This window comes from Plecotus auritus (genome assembly GCF_963455305.1).
Source record: "Plecotus auritus genome assembly, chromosome: 3".
Taxonomy (NCBI): Eukaryota; Metazoa; Chordata; class Mammalia; order Chiroptera; family Vespertilionidae; genus Plecotus; species Plecotus auritus.
In genome coordinates this window covers 180,338,556-180,355,329 of record NC_137772.1, presented here as the reverse complement: position 1 = coordinate 180,355,329, position 16,774 = coordinate 180,338,556, and the positions used below count along the sequence as shown (strand labels likewise).

The following is a 16,774-nucleotide window of genomic DNA, read 5'->3' as shown; positions in this document are numbered from 1 at the left end:
TGTTAGTGTCTGTGAATATTACATGTCAAAGTCCATCAATTTTATTAGCCAAGCCATTATAGAATGTTATTAAAGAACTGATGAAGATATTTATAATAATTGTAACTGGTAGAAATGGCAAAAGCTCTGATTCAGTTTGATCTTCATGTAATCATACAAAGTAGGAAGTCTGGGTCATATTGTCCATTTCCATGGTAGCAAGGGTAACTGGACATTATCTGGTGTGTTGTTGTTTTTTTGTATTTATTTAGGACTAAGGTAGATCAGGAAATAGAAGAACAGAAGAGCGGAACAAGCAGCTTTTTAAAAATTCTGTCTAGTAGCCTGGATTTAAAGGAAAGTACCCAACCTGGTTGGTAGACATCATCACATTCTACTTGATAAACCATTACAGGCATTTTTTAAAAATCAACTTTGAAAATGGGTACATTTGTAATAGTGTCAAGACTAAAACACAGTTTAAAAATCCTACTTTGGGTGTGAAACAATTCTTTATCTACATATTCTCAGGCCCTCAGAGAAAATCAGAAAGGTCTTCATGATAATCCTCTACTATAAAATGAAAGGTAGCCTTAATTTCTACAACTTTTATGAGAATCCATGCTGAGGAGTAACTCTTGAGCATTTGCTACACTTGGCAAACCTGCCCCAGGCCCCCACAGATCACTAGCTGCTAAGTGTGGGATCCATGATGTTGTGTCTAGATGTCTATGGGTCTAGAGCAGCCGTGGGCAAACTATGGCCCGCGGGCCGGATCCAGCCCGTTTGGCTGTTCTATCCAGCCGGTGGAGCCGAAAGAGCGGAGGGTTCTCTTGCTCTCCCCTCCGCTCTTTCACCACCAGCAGCAGTGTTAACATGGCAACGTCGGGAAACACGGCCGCAGCTCCTTCTTCTGAGTGGGTGGATTTATATCCGCCCATTCAGTAGAAGGAACAACCTCTCATCTTCCAGAGGCTCCTTGTAATGTCCGCAGACGAGTCCCCCGACATCACCCTGGGAATGCGTAGACGCGTTATCGTGGTGATGTAGGGAGACACGCCCCTGGAGAGCACAGTATCAGAGCATTAGCTAAAAAGGAGACCAACAACACTGTTCCCACTGAAGTTGATGTTTTAAAGACCAAAAACCTTTCAACCCAGTCCACATTGCCATCTACATCTACGTCCCGGGCATAATTTGGAAGTTGCACTAAAGAAAATGTTTAATTTACTGTTTACACATTTTGTTCTTTTCTATTTGTTTTAGTTTAAATTATTTTATTATATTTAAGTTTAATTTGAAAGGCTTTTGTACCTTTCCTTTGTTAGGCAATTTTATTTTGCCTTTGCCATCTTCAATGTAAGGTATGTTATTGTGCTATGATTTCTCCATTTTTTGAAGTTTCAAATTATAATAATTAGTGTTTACATTCTTCTTGTTAAAATGTTTGAAATGAATAAAACTATTGAAATAAAAAAAAAGACCGTACCCTTTTATGTAATGATGTTTACTTTGAATTTATATTAGTTCACACAAACACTCCATCCATGCTTTTGTTCCGGCCCTCCAGTCCAGTTTAAGAACCCATTGTGGCCCTCGAGTCAAAAAGTTTGCCCACCCCTGGTCTAGAGTCATGTCCTTGATTTCACACATAGGTGGGCATGACTGGAGGACATCATTATCTCTGACTTCCTTGTAGTCTCCAATCAGGTAGGAAAGACTGTCTTCTAAGCCAGTGCTTCTTGAACTTCAGTGTGCACCCAAATCACCTGACAAATCAGGACCAGAGATTCTGATTCATTAGGTCCAGCTTCAGGTCTGAGAATGTGCATTTCCATCAAGCTCACAAATCACACTTTCAGTAGCACCACTTTAAGTCACAAGAAGAGCATCTGAATTGCCAATCTTCAAATTTCCATCCTCTCAGTCACCATTTACTTTGGTACAGCAGATGAGCCTTTCCTCCAAACATAATGATTCTTTTTATTTTTTTAATCCTCACTCAAGGATATGTTTTTATTGATTTTAGAGAGGGAAGGGAGAGAGAGAGAGAAAAAAAAAAAAACTTGATCGGTTGCCTTCCATATGCACCCTGACCAGGTATTGAACCCACAACCTATTTACTAGTATGTGCCCTGACCAGGAATCAAACCCACAACATTTTTATGTCTGGGACAATGCTCCAACTAAATGAGCCACCTGGCAGGATCATCCATAATGTTTCCTCTCTCTTCTGAGGGCTAATGTTCTGACTTGCCTCAATGCTTCCATTATTCATCACTGCCATTGCATATTATAGCACCACGAGTGAATCAAATCATTGTCCAAACTTTGATAGCTGGGTGCCTGAATTGCCATTGCTCTTCAAGCCCCACACAAGGCTATATTAATGGTGTTCTTCATCAGTGGTATCCTTGGAGGGGCACATGGCCTTTAGCTGAAACTAGACTCAGAGTGGACACCTTGCTCAAACTTCCACCTAAACCATTTGCTATGGTCTGAATATTTGTGTCCCCCAAAATTCATATGCTGAAAGCTAACCTCCAAGGTGATGGTTGAGGAGATGAGACCTTTCGGAAGTGAGTAAGTCATGAGGGCACAGCCTTTATGAATGGGATTAATGCTCTTATAAGAGAGCTCTCCGGAGTGAATCCAGAGACATGGAAAGAGAGAGAGCGAGAAGAGAGAGAGAGAGAGAGAGAGAGAGAGAGAGAGAGAGAGAGAGAGAGAGATCCCTACCCCCTTCGGCCATGTGAGGATACAACAAGAAGTCTGCAATCTAGAACAGGGCCCTCATCTGACCATGCTGGAACCCTTGATCCCAGACTTCTGGAGTCTAGAACTTGGGAAAAATAAATTTCTGTTGTTTATAAGCCACCCAGTCTCTGATATTTTGCTATAGCAATTGGAACATAATAAGACACTATTATATCCTTCTTTACCCATAACTCCTGCAGAATGGGCAGTGGGCCTCATTACTCTTCCCATCACAGTTGATCGGGTAAGAAGTGAACATTTGACCTACAGAAAGAGGCATCTACAGAGAAATCTGAGCCAATCAGATCCCTTCTTTTTTTTACTGTTTTAAAGGATTTTAGTTTTTAGAACAGTTTTAGGTTAACAGCAAAATTGAAAGAAAGGTACAGACTTCCCATATACCTCCTGTCCTCACACATGTATAGCATCCACATTATCAATGAGCCCCACTAGAGTGGTACATTTATTACAATTGATGAACCTATAGTGGCACATTAATCACCCAAAGTCCATAGTTTATTTTAGGATCCACTCTTGGTGTTGTACATTCTGTGGGTTTTCATAAGCTTATAATGACATAAACCCATCATTATAGTATCATTTAGACTATTTTCACAGCTATAAAAATTATGTGTGCTCCTATTCATACCTCTCCACAATCCAACTCTTGGCATCCACTCATCCTTTCATGTCTCAATAGATTTGCCTTTTCCAGAATTTCATAGAGTTGGAATAACACAGAATGTAGCCTTTTAAGATTAACTTATTTCACTTAGTAATATGTGTTTTCATCTCTTTTCATGGCTTGATACCTCATTTCTTTTTAGCACTGAATAATAGCCCATTCTGTGGATGTGCCATAGCTTATTTACCACCTAGAGCAGTGGTCGGCAAACTCATTAGTCAACAGAGCCAAATATCAACAGTATAATGATTTAAATTTCTTTTGAGACCCAAATTTTTTAAAGTTAAACTTCTTCTAATGCCACTTCTTCAAAATAGACTCGCCCAGGCCGTGGTATTTTGTGGAAAAGCCACACTCAAGGGGCCAAAGAGCTGCATGTGGCTTGCAAGCCGCAGTTTGCCAACTGCGGACCTAAAGGCCCAGTACACAGGATTTGTGCACTGGTGGGGGCATGGCCTGCGGGAATTGGCCTGCTGTGGGAGGGCCGCTCATCCCAGTCTGCCAAGGGGCTATGGACCCGCCCTCTGAGTGGCTGCCCCCTGGTCTGGCATCTTCCATAGAGCCAGAGCACTCATCTCTCCAGGGGACCCGGTTGTGGCCGGGCCCAAGGATAATAGCACTGAGAGGCGGTGGAGTAGGCTTCAGTCCCACAGTGGCCACGAACCCACCTCCCAGCCTCCAGGGTCAGCTCTGCGATCCCAGCGGCACTGCGTGGCCTGCAGGCGTCTGGAGGAGGCGGCAGGGAGCGAGGAGGAGGAGCCTGGGGCGAGGAGGCGAGGATCACAGCCCGGTTCCTGCCCATTGGCCCAAGCTTCGCAGTGGGAGGAGCCGCTCATCCTGGTCCGTCCAGCAGTGCTCCCACTGTGGTAGCGCACTGATCACCAGGGGGTAGCTCTTGCATTGAGCGTCTGCCCCAGGTGGTCAGTGTGCATCATAGCGACTGGTCGACAGGTCGTTCTGATCGTTCCACCATTCAGTTCCTGGGCTTTTATTATATAGGATTCACCTACTGAAGAGCAACTTGGTTTCTTCCAAGTTTTGGCAATTATGAACAAAACTGCTATAAATATGCATATACAGGCCTTGTGGAAATAAGTGTTCAACTCCTTTGGGTAAATGGCAAGGGGCATGATTGTGGATCATTCTTACCATGTGGTAAGAATATGTTTAGTTTTGTAAGAACCTGCCAAAATGTCTTCCAAAGTGGCTGTACTATTTTGCATTCCCATAAGCAATGAATGAGCATTCTTGTTGCTCCACATCCTCACCAACATTTGGTGTCAATGTTCCAAATTGATCATTCTAATAGATGTACAGTGATATCTTATTGTTGTTTTAATTTGCATTTTCCTGATGTGGAACATATTTTCAGATACTTTCTTTCCATCTGTACACCTTCCTGATGAGGCATCTGTTAAGGTCTTTGGCTTATTTTTTTCATTGTTTGTTTTCTTATAGTTGAGTTTGTATATTTTAGATACCAATTCTTTAACAGATGTATCTTTTGCAAATATTTTCTCCAAGTTTGCATCTTGTCTCTCATTCTTTGACATTGACACTGCACTACTTCAAGAATTACTATAAAGCTACAGTACTCAAGATAATGTGGTATTGACAAAAAAAAAAAAAAAAAAAAAAAACACACCAAATTGATCAATGGAACAGAATGAAGAACCCAGGAATAGACCCACAAACCATATGGTCAAATGGTCTTCGACAAAAAAGCAAAGCAATACAATGGAGCAAATATAGTCTTTTTAACAGATAATGCTGGAACAATTGGACATCCAATGCAAAATAAATAAATAAATCTAGACACAGTCCTTACACCCTTCACAAAAATAACTCAAAATGAATCATACAAGATAATGTAGGAGAAAACCTACATGAGCTTGGGTATGGTGTGACTTTGTAGATATATCAAAGGCATGATACATAAAATAAATTACTGATAAGCTGGACTTCATTAAAATTTTTTAAAAATTTCTTTATGAAAGACAATATCAAGAGAATGAGAGAGATTATGTAAACTGGGAGAAAATATTTGCAAAAGAACATATGTGATAAAGGACTGTTACCCAAAGAATTCTCTTTTTAAAAAATATATTTTATTGATTTTTTACAGAGAGGAAGGGAGAGGGATAAAGAGCCAGAAACATCAATGAGAGAGAAACATCAATCAGCTGCCTCCACACCCCACACCGGGGATGTGCCCGCAACCAAGGCACATGCCCCTGACCAGAATCGAACCTGAGACCCTTGAGTCCGCAGGCCGGCACTCTATTCACTGAGCCAAACTGGCCAGGGCCCAAAGAATTCTTAAAACAACTATAAGAAAACAAAGCTATCTGGACTGGTGCTTTCTGTTTTGGAAAGTTGTTAATTATTTATTTTATTTCTTTCATGTATATAGGCCTATATTTTGTCTATATTTTCTTCTGTGGGTTTCCACAGATATTATCTTTCAAAGAATTGCCCCATTCCATCTAGTTTGTCAAGTTTGTGGGCATAGTGTTGTTCATAGTATTCATTTATTATTGTTTTATTGTCCATGGGCTCTGTAGTGATGTCCTCTCTTTCATTTAGGATATTACTACTTTATGTTCTCTATCTATCTATCTATCTATCTATCTATCTATCTGTCATTAGCCTGGCTAAGGCTTACAATTTCATTTTATCTTTGCAAAGAACCAGCTTTTGGTTTCATTGATTTTTCTCCATGGATTTCCTGTTCTCAATGTCATTGATTTCTCCTCTTGTTCTTATGATTTCTTTTCTTCTGCTTACTTTGGATTTAATTTGCTCTTCTATTTCTAGTTTCCTAAGGTGGAAATGAGATGATTTATTTTAGATCTTTCTTCTTTTTAAATATATACATTCACTGCTATTAATTTTCCTCTAACCACTGCTTTTGCTGCATCGAACAAATTTTGCTAAGTTTTGTTTTCATTTTCATTTAGTCTAATATATTTTTAAATTTATTTTGAGGTTTCTTCCTTGAGCCCTGTGTTATTTAGGAGTGTGTTGTTTAATCTCCACTTATTTTGAGATTTCCTATTTATCTTTCCATTATTGGTTTCTGCATTAATTCCATTTTGATCTGAAAGCAGACATGGTATAATTTCTATTCTTTTACATTTGTTATGGTGTATTTTATTTCTAGCTTGGTGAATGTTCCATGTGAGCTTGACAATAATGTATATTCTGCTGTTGTTGGTTGAAATATAGATGTCAATTATATCCAGATGATTGAATGTATTGTTGAGTTAAACTATGTCCTTACTGATTTTCTGCCTGGTTTATCTTCCCATTTCTAATAAAAAGTATTGCAGTCTCCAACATGATAGGTAATTCATGTGTTTCTCCTTGCAGTTTTTTTTTTCTTTTTTTCAGTTTTTTTCCTCATGTAGTTTGACATACATGTTAAGGATTGTCTTCTTGGAGAATTAATCCTTTTATCTTTGATAACTTTCCTTTATTTGAAGTCTGCTCTGTTTGAAATTAAGATAAGTAAAAGGTAGATTGAAATAACAGACTGAAACATCAACAGCTCTTCTAGGATCCATAAGAAAAGAGAGGGCTCAGGGAAACTACTGCCCCCAAGATTGTTTCCTTTTGATTAATTTTAGAATAGCGTATTTTTCTCCATCCATTCACTTTTAATATGTATGTGTCTTTATATTAAAAGTAGTTTCTTGTAGACAATATAAATTTTTTATGCACTCTGACAATCATTGTCTTTTAATTGGTACATTTAAAAGATATACAAAGTGATTCCTGATGTAGTTGGATTAATATTAACCAATTACAGGTTTTGCTGCCCTAGCACTGGTTTCTGTGGCAGTTTCTGCTCGTTAATCTCTGCTCCAGTAAGCCACGCCTCCCTCTATTCACCTGTCTGTCTCTCCAACCTTGCGGGCAGTAGTTTCCCTCTCTTTTCTTACAGATCCTGGAAGAGCTGTTGATGTTTCAGTCTGTTATTTCAATCTACTTTTCACTTGTTGCTAGAATGGAGCAATGACTTCCAAATTCCTTACATGTAAAAACAGAAACCAGAAGTCTTTGTTCTATTTTTGAACAAAGAAACACAGAAGTCTAGTCTGTGGTAGAAACTTGAGCAAATAAGTTATAGAAATAGGCTGAGGCAGCCATGCTGGTCAACATGCAAGATAACTAACAATAGTTAATTTTAATTTATTTTTTAATTAAAAAATTATTTTATAAATGAAAAGTCACTTTTAATTTATTTTTCTATTTTATTGGGTGACTATTATTTGTTAGTTTCTGTTCTCTGTGCTAAAGATACAGTGGAAAGTAACCTAATTTCCAATTTTGTGAATTCAAATTTTCTTCACCATATAAATAAGTAAGAACATTGGGGACACATTAACGATAGATATGTTTCAGCCCATAGGATACAAGCAGCAAATATGGTATTTCTTAATTTATGTATTTATACTTTTTTTTTTTCGGATCTATATTTTGGTTCCATTTCCTTGTTCTCTTATGTTACCTAATTATTCTAATTTTATGCCAGTGATTTGAGAGTGAAGTAGAAGTGAAAGGTAACGCAAATAATCACAAACTAGCTTCAATGGGTAATTCATGCCCATTGTAATTTTTCTTAAAACAACATTAGGATATTCACAAGCTAAGGTATTTAGGTTATTCAGGAAATAAAATAATGGCCCAGTGACATTTATAAATAGCCATTGCATGCCATCTTTTATATCTTAGGAATCAAGTAGCCAGTAACTTTTCTTCTTTTGCCACCAAAGTAAATAGAAACACCTGAGAATTTTGTAAGGCGTGTTTTACATCTTTAGAAAAACAAGCTCTAAGGGAATTACATATGTATAGCTTCACAGAAAGGTGACCCACAAAATATGGCATCGCACCCTGATCACTGTAAACTGTGCTAGTCCTGTGGATCTTAGGAAGGGGGTCTTGGTGTGTATTACGCTGAAAAATACTCTGTTTACAGTAGGAACAAATGGAGAATTTATGTAAATGTTTAAATAATACATTTTAAGATCACAAAGTCAAGTGCCTGCAGGAGCCAGGCAGATAATGTCAAAGTGTGACAAAGGTCACACAGGGACTCTGACACACTGGCAAGCAAGTTCCCTTTATACGGGCTCCTCTCAGCAAGAGCAACAGGTCCAAGTAGGAACATAGGCTCAGGGCTCCCAGAGTGTCCCAGTTTTCCACTAAAGATATGGATCCTAATGTGCAGTGTCTTAATTTTAAGTGTTGCAGATTATTCATGAAACTGTAAGCCCTTTGCAGGAGAAATCAAAAGTATTGTGCAGATCAAACATTCGCCACAGCACGGTAACCATCCAGTTGCGACATCTGATCTGGCTTATTACAGCAAGTCTCTGCCTCACCTGGTCAGACTTTAGTATTGCTTCCTCTATGCAAAGAGATGATGAGCTCTGGACAGGAAGAAGTAGAGAAGCCGGAAGTGGAGAGCCATACTATAAGAAAGAGTTTAAAAATCCACTGTGCCTTCAGGGATTCTATAAACAGAACCACTATGATGTCTGTTTGGACAATGGAACCTTTTAGACAGGGAATTGTCTGCTCTGTCCTGTGACACTTTAGTTATCTAAAGTGGGTTACTCACTTGATATCCTCTATCTGTTTTTGAAATTTAAAATCCAAGTGCTCTTTCCAGACTACTCCAGAGCTCAAATTTAATCCAGTGTATAGGTGCTTGGATTTGTTTGTCTGTTTGTTTTTAGGATTCTTTGCTCATAATAAACATCTGAGGAATGTTAATATTGTGTCGTGTTTTTATCATTAAATTTTTATAAAGCGTGATTTTTAAAAAAGCAAGTCCAAGTTTCCCTTTCTATATGCAATCTAGAAAGAGCTTCCTACAGACTACCTTTTCTCATTTTTCCTGAAGAGTCAACCAAAACAAACCCGTGCCATTGGCCTCAGAAAATTTTCAGATGATCCTCATGAAAAGGGGGGGGGGGAATTCCATATACTTATGACTTTTCATAATCTATTTCCTTCATGTTCCAAATCATGTCAGATGTCTTATTGCCGTGACACACAGTGCCCAGTTGAGACAGTTCGGTATGGCTCCCATCACTTCCCATAACATATCACTCAGAGCAATTATGCATCCGCTTGGAGTGGTTTTTTAAAAGCAGTCTCAGGAAAACCATTTTGTTTCTCCAGCTCAGTCTTTCATCTGAAAATATTGTCTATAGCCTAAACCAGGACTGGCATTTGTTCACTAATCCAACATATATTTATTGAAGGCTTCCTAATTTATTTGGGGCACTCTGCTAGGAATTAGGAGCATAGTGTAAGTCAAATTGACACAATCCTTGCCTTCATGGGTCCCAGGCAGCAGAAACTAATCTCACAAATAAGCATATAATCACAAGCTTTGATAAGTACACTGAAGGAGGATCATAAAATGCTATGGGAGTTTAAAACGGGGGACATGACCCAGTCTGGGGATGGAGGGGAAGGCTTCGCTGAGGAAGTGATGCTGACACTGATATCTCTGGAGTGGTTAGGCACCAATGTGGGGAAGAGGAAGTGGGGAAGAATGTTCCACTCACAGACAACTGCACATGTAAAGAAAGGTCCAGGGAGGAAACATGCCCCTTTGAAGGGCCGAGAGCAAGCTAGTATGGCTGGGGTTCATAAAGGGAAGAGGGTGCAAAATGAGGTAGGCTCAAAAGGTAGGAAGGTACCAGCTCATGCAGGGCCTTCTAGAAGAGCAATGGAAAGCTAAGGATGGATTTGGAACTGAGGAGTGATGTTTTTATATTTGTATTTTTAAAGTTTCTTTTTTTTACATTAAATTTATTGGGGTGACAATGGTTGGAAAGTCAGGTTCAGGGGGCTTCTAGTGTACAATTCCATGAGACATCATATTTTTTAAAGGATCTTGGTCTGGTGGGGAGAGGGTACAAGGTGCATTACCTAGGTGTTTCTGAGATTTTGGCATTTGGGGACTTACTGACTTTGGAGAAACTGCCTCTCCCAGAGCAACCCAATTTGTAGACATAGTAAAGGACCTGCCTACAAGTGCTCCTTTCAGATACAACCCAACAAATCCAAAGCCCAAATCTCCAACCACCTCCTTTTTCCAGGCCACTATCCACCTGCCCTAATCACCACATGGCTAGCTACCAGACAGCTAGGGACAGCACTCATGCCCCAGAGACCGACAAAAGAGTCAAACTAGCCAATCCTAAGCCTGCTTACACTGCATCACAATAAAGGCTCTTGCTCGCATTTCCACTCACTCCTGCCTCCAGACCAATCCTGGTGTTCCCCCATGTGGGCCCCTTGAGTGGCCTGCCATGCCTTCTGTTTCTAGAGATCTGTGACTATAAACTTCTTCCTTCATGATGAGGCAGGAGAGTTAGATGTTAGGAGAATGTTTAACAAGTGGGAAAAGGGAAACTGAGACAAATGGTTAGACAAATGGAGTCAAACAATTTGATCAATTTACAGACAGCTAGTATATCAGAAGATCTTATCTTCCCTAAGCAAAGACACTTGAGAGCAAATGGTTTACACCTCTCTTCCCCAACCAGAGAGTAAATAGCTTAAATCACTGTAGTCAGGGAGATAGATAACAAGCCAATTAGTGCCATTAGTGCCAGCCAAACCCAAGGACAGATTAAGTCAGGGGAATAAATTTTTAAAAATTTAAAAAAAATAGAGCCCAGCCAGGATCTATTAGAGTGTCAACCCCTGAACCTGGAGGTCATGTTTCAATTCTTGGTCTAGGCACATGCCCAGGTTTGGGGCTCAATCCCCAGTAGGGGGCGTGCAGGAGACAGAAGATCAATGATTCTCTCTCATCATGGATGTTTCTATCTCTCTCCCTTCCTCTCTGAAACCAATAAAAAAATAAAATAAAAAACTATTCAGTGCCATCCAATAGCACTCTCAATTAAAAAAAAAAAAAAAAAAAAAAAAACACAGAGCCAAACAAATCAGGTAAAGCTGACCAGAAAATGACCCTGGTCTCTCTATGCACTCATTTAGTACATCACCATATTAAAGAATACACCTGGAAAGTTGATGAATATTCTGCTGAGACCCTTTCCTGTAGCCTCCCCTAAAATCCCCCCCGCCCCGCCACAGAAGAGATAAAAACATTCAAGACAAAGGAGTCCAGTGTGCTCTCTCTCTGGAGCATGCCCATGCCTTTCTTACCCCTTTCTCAGGTGTGAACTTCCTTTCTCCTAAACTCTAAGGGTCCCCAAGGATTTGCAACCAGGGGAGCAGTGGGCAGCGGCTGCTTGTCCTGGGCTAACCCCCTGAACCTCTCTCCAAGGCCCCCTTTTCTCTGACTTTACAGTGAACTAACAGCAGTCCCACCTTGGCTCACTTCTATCACTGTGACTTTCACTTCTCAATGAACCCATGCAGCCCCGCATGGCTCACTTTTTTCTTACAGTGTTTCTAGAGAGCCAAAGCAGCCTCACCTAAGCTCTCTTGTGTTGCTTCTTCTATCCATGTAAGCCCTTCCATGTCTCACTGTCCCTACCTTTAATAAACATACTCTCAAAATCACGTGGACTCACGTGTGAAATCTTTCCTCACAAAAATCAAGAATCCACACACTACAGAATGGCCCAAGGCAGATCTACTCTGGGCCTGGTCCCTTTCTGATGACAATGACAGTCATTTCCACATTTGCAGGCCTTACCATACCAGATTAAAACCAATTACGGGTACATTTAAAATGCAAGGCCATGGTGTACAACAGGTGACTTCTGATGGTCTCAGTGGAGAGGAAGTGAACAGTTACAGAAGAGGTGGGATGGATTAGATAAGGGAGTGAGAAAAAAGGGGGTGTCTAGGATGATTTCTGGGTTTATGTTTTGTTCAATTAAATTGATGATGGTGCCATATACAAAGAGGAAATGCAGAAAGACCTCCTGTTTGGGAGAGAGGATGGTGAGTAAAATGTGCTTTCAAGACAACCAAATAGAAATGTTGTGTAGACAGTTGAACTTAAGCTCATATTCATGGAAAGGAATTCCCACCACATTTGTCCATCTACCCACAGATGAAGACTCCAGGGCAGTACTATTTAATGACTGTGATTTTCTCCCTAATACAGTGGTCAGCAAACTCATTAGTCAACAGAGCGGCAAACCGCGGCTCACGAGCCGCATGTGGCTCGCGAGCTGCAGTTTGCCAACCACTGCCCTAATATATCACATTTCTGGTTGATGTAAATGACACTTAAATGAGAAACATTACTATATTTATATCACTGGTTGTGAAAATTTAATTTTCATGTGGTATAGATGCTATTTGATACACATCTGTCTGCCTACTGTCCTTGTCAATCTAAAATCCATGCTCATAGTGAAATATTCTCCCAACTTGAGCAAATTACCTTAAAGTACCCTTCATTCGATGAACCATAAGGATAGTACTTCCTTTAATGTGACAAGAAATCACATTGTCAAGTTCTGACTCACCCTAATAATCACACCTACTTGACTCAAACTGCAACACAGATGGTTCTGAGATTGATCTTTAAATTTATGGGATGAAGAAAATAACAGTTGCCGGGAAAATCCCAAGTTAGCTGTTATTCTTGTAATTGGCCAGTCTTTCATAGTTTTGGGATGAAAATAGGGAGACCAACAGGGTGACAAGATATTTACCACTCCCTTGAAACACTAACTGCAGAGGTGCTAAAATAATGGCTCTGCTACAATTGTTATAACCAAGGAGGTTTAAGGGTTGTTTTCTCTTTCTCTGTGTTTTGAGACATTTTTACAAAAGTGACTTCTGCAGTTGGTATCTAGCTCAATTTTGCTTAAGGGGCTAAATTGGTTGAAAGAGAGAAGTCTACATTCTTTCATAAGGAGGCAAGACTGTCCCATGTAACTGATCATAGTCACAGGACCCTGATCTTGGATCCTGTAAGATGTCTAACCTGCCTACAAACAGCGGCTGTTCTTTGGGAAATATAGCTGCCTGAACGCAGCAAGATGAGGAAGGATGCAATCTGCTTTTGTAGTGTCCTAATAGGGTGCAAGCAGAAGGCTGTAACTGGTGGTCACTTTCATGATGCACCGCAGTGAAATCTTCTGACAGCTCTGAGGAAGGTTGCAGAGTCAAAACAACCTGGCATCCAATCCACAATTGGAGAAAGAAGAAAAGAATTCCAAGCCCATTTTATCTTGTTCCTTACTTATGATGGAACAGAAGGTGGCATCTATAACATACTGTTACATTGCTTAATAATAATAACATTAATAATAATAATAAACCTTTTAGAGATCTTACCAGGTATTGGCATTATACCAATGAACTTCCTTAAATGATCTCATTTAATCTTCAGTATAACTCAAAAAGGTAATTACTGCCATTATCCCCATAGAAAAATAAATTCCATGTATGTCCAAATAAGTATTTTTCCAAAATGATCAGAAAAAAATGTTGCTTCATATTCAATTCAATAGAAAGTCTTTCCATATTATATATAGGACACTGCTTTAGTTACTAGTTTTGAACATCAGAATAGTATGAGAAAGACATATTTACCTGAAATGATCATAATTGATGTTAGGTTTGGATGCTCATGAAAGTATTCTGGTAGAATTTATTTATGTAAGAAAAAACAGAAGACTCGCTGGAGAGAACCCTGAAAACCGAGGACCGAAAGTGGAGACCACATAGAGACTGGCATAGAACAGGCCGGAAGAAGATTCGTGAAGACAGGAACACATTTTGATGGACATTATGGACAGCTGCTTTTTTCTTACTTTATTTTCATTTACAAAGAACAAGACTGTTGATGTAATAAAAATAAAGTTTAAATAATTCAAAAACAAAGGAAAGAAAAAACAGACAAGACATTTTTGGGAGGGCAACTAATAAAGCTTATGACCCAAGTCTTCTTAAATCACTCTAAGAGGTCATGTTGTAAACATAATGACTGTTCACCTAATGGATTTAAAAATCTACTTCCTAGCCCTGGCAGGTATGCTCCGTGGTTAGAGTACACCAAACCACCATATACCAAAGGATCTTGGGCTCAATTTTCAGTCAAGAACACATACCTGGGTTGCAGATTAAATCCCCAGCCCAAGATGTGATGCATGTGGGAGTCAACCAATGTGTCTCTCACATCGATGTTTCTCTCTCTCCCTCTCCCCCCCCCCCCACCCTTCTACTCTCTCTAATATCCTCAGGTGAGGATTAGAAACAACAACAAAAATAAATAATAAAATAAAAATCTACTTCCTAATGTTATGCAAACATATACTTTTAGGTAGTGGGATAAATTTTCCAGTGACAGCATCAAACACAGATTCAAAAGTTTGGATTCTCGCACAATTTGAATGGATGTAAAGATAGACTCCAAAAAAACTGTGCAGCAGCTCAGATGTAGCCGAAGGGAACTATGGGATAGACATCTTTCTAGATCCAGGGGAGAAATTTCATCTTTGCTTCTGGAGACATTGCATTGCCAAGTTTTATGTAGTCTGTAAAATTTCAATTGTTTGTATTTTTTCTCCCAACTTTTAATTTTGAAAAACTTCCAACACCCAAAAGTTGAATAAAATAATACAACAAACACCGGTATACTCTTCTATTATTGTTTTTTCCACATTTGCTTACTTAATATTTCTCATAGAGGAATATATATACACACACTTTTTGAGCTGATGCACTGGAAATTATATTGCAGACATTATGACACATTGTCCCTAAAGCCTTCAGCATGTTTATCTTAAGAATCAGATATTCTCTTTCAAAACCCCACAATACCATTATCACAACCAAGAAATTTAATTCAGTATTATCATCTAATTTACAGCCCATATTCAAATCTTCCTGTTTGATGCCAAAATGTCTTCTCTGTTTTTTAGTTTTGATTCAGAATCCAAACAAGGTTTTAGCATTGCATTTGGTTGTTATAGCTCTTTAGTCTGTTTTAACATAGATAGCCCATCTCTTGGATTTTCTTTCTCATGACATTGTTTTTTTAAAAGAACCCAGGCCAGTTGCCTTGTACAATGACTTTTCTACATTCTGAATTTGTTTGCTTGTTTCCTCATGATTAGAGTAAGGATATTGCAAGAGTGATACACATTCAGTGCAGTGTATTCCTTATTGCACTGCATAAGGTGAGCTTGTCTTATTGGATATGTTAAATTTGATTCATCGTAAAGGTTTCATTTCCCTTTATAATTAATAAATAATCTGGGGAGTGATACTTTGACACTGTGTCCAATAACTTTAACCCCATGGAAGTTTTAGGACCTATTATTAACCCTTGCATTTTCTTTCCATTGCCCTGTCTACATATTCTTGGCATTCTTCTTTAAAGAACTTTCTTTTTCTACCATCCCACCCCCCTTTATGAGTCATGGATTTTTTAAAAGTATTCAATATGTTACAACCCATTACCAACATTATGTTTTATGGTGCTCAAAATGCCCCAAGTTTACATCAAAGACTTTGGTGTTAAACCAAGGAAGAAAAACAGTGGCTCTTCCTTTCCAATCCACCATCTACGGTGGGACCACCACCAAGATGCAGATTTTCATGAAAACCCTTATGAGGAAGAACATCACTCTTGAGGTTGAACCCTTGAATATGACAGAAAATGTAAAGGCCAAGATCCAGGATAAGGGAGGAATTTCTCCCGATCAGCAGACTGATCTTGGCTGGCAAGACGGATGTACTTTGTCTGACTACAACTTTCAAAAGGAGTCCACTCTTCATCTGGTGTTGAGACTTCGTGGTGGTGCTAAGAAAAGGAAGAAGTCTTACTCCAAAGAAGAATGAGCATTAGAGAAAGAAGGTGACGCTGGCTGCCCTGAAATACTACAGAGTACATGAGAATGGCAAAATCAGTTGCCTTTGTTGCGAGTGCCCTTCAGATGAATGTGGTGCTGGAGTTTTATGGCCAGGCACTTTGACAGACATTATTGTGGCAAATGTTGTCTGACCTATTGCTTCAACAAACCGGATGACAAGTAATTGTATATGAGTTAATAAAAGACATGAACTAATATATGTATGTCAGAACTTGGGCTTTCAAGTCAGGAAGCTGCCACTTCCTAACATTGTGGCAATAAGCAAGTTAAATTCATGGAGTTTCTATTTCGTCACCTACAAAAGAATGCTAACAGTAACTACTTCATAAGGCAAGAGCCAAGTCTATTTGGTTCACTGCTGCATCCCTAATATCTTCGTCAGCCAGCAGTCACTTAATAAATAACCTGTTGAGTGTGTAAAGCATCTAGAACAATGCCTGTTACATAATAGTAGCTCAATAAATGCATTGTTTTTAATGTTATTACTATTATTGTTCATATTTATACAATG

The 16,774-nt window shown here is 39.1% G+C and overlaps 1 pseudogene across 1 annotated transcript; it reads left to right on the top strand.

Annotated features, from left to right (window-relative positions):
- Positions 1-15,976: 15,976 nt before the first annotated feature.
- LOC308243801 (ubiquitin-ribosomal protein eS31 fusion protein-like) lies at positions 15,977-16,426 on the top strand (annotated as a pseudogene). Its single transcript has one exon. The product of its transcript is annotated as a ubiquitin-ribosomal protein eS31 fusion protein-like (transcript).
- Positions 16,427-16,774: the final 348 nt, after the last annotated feature.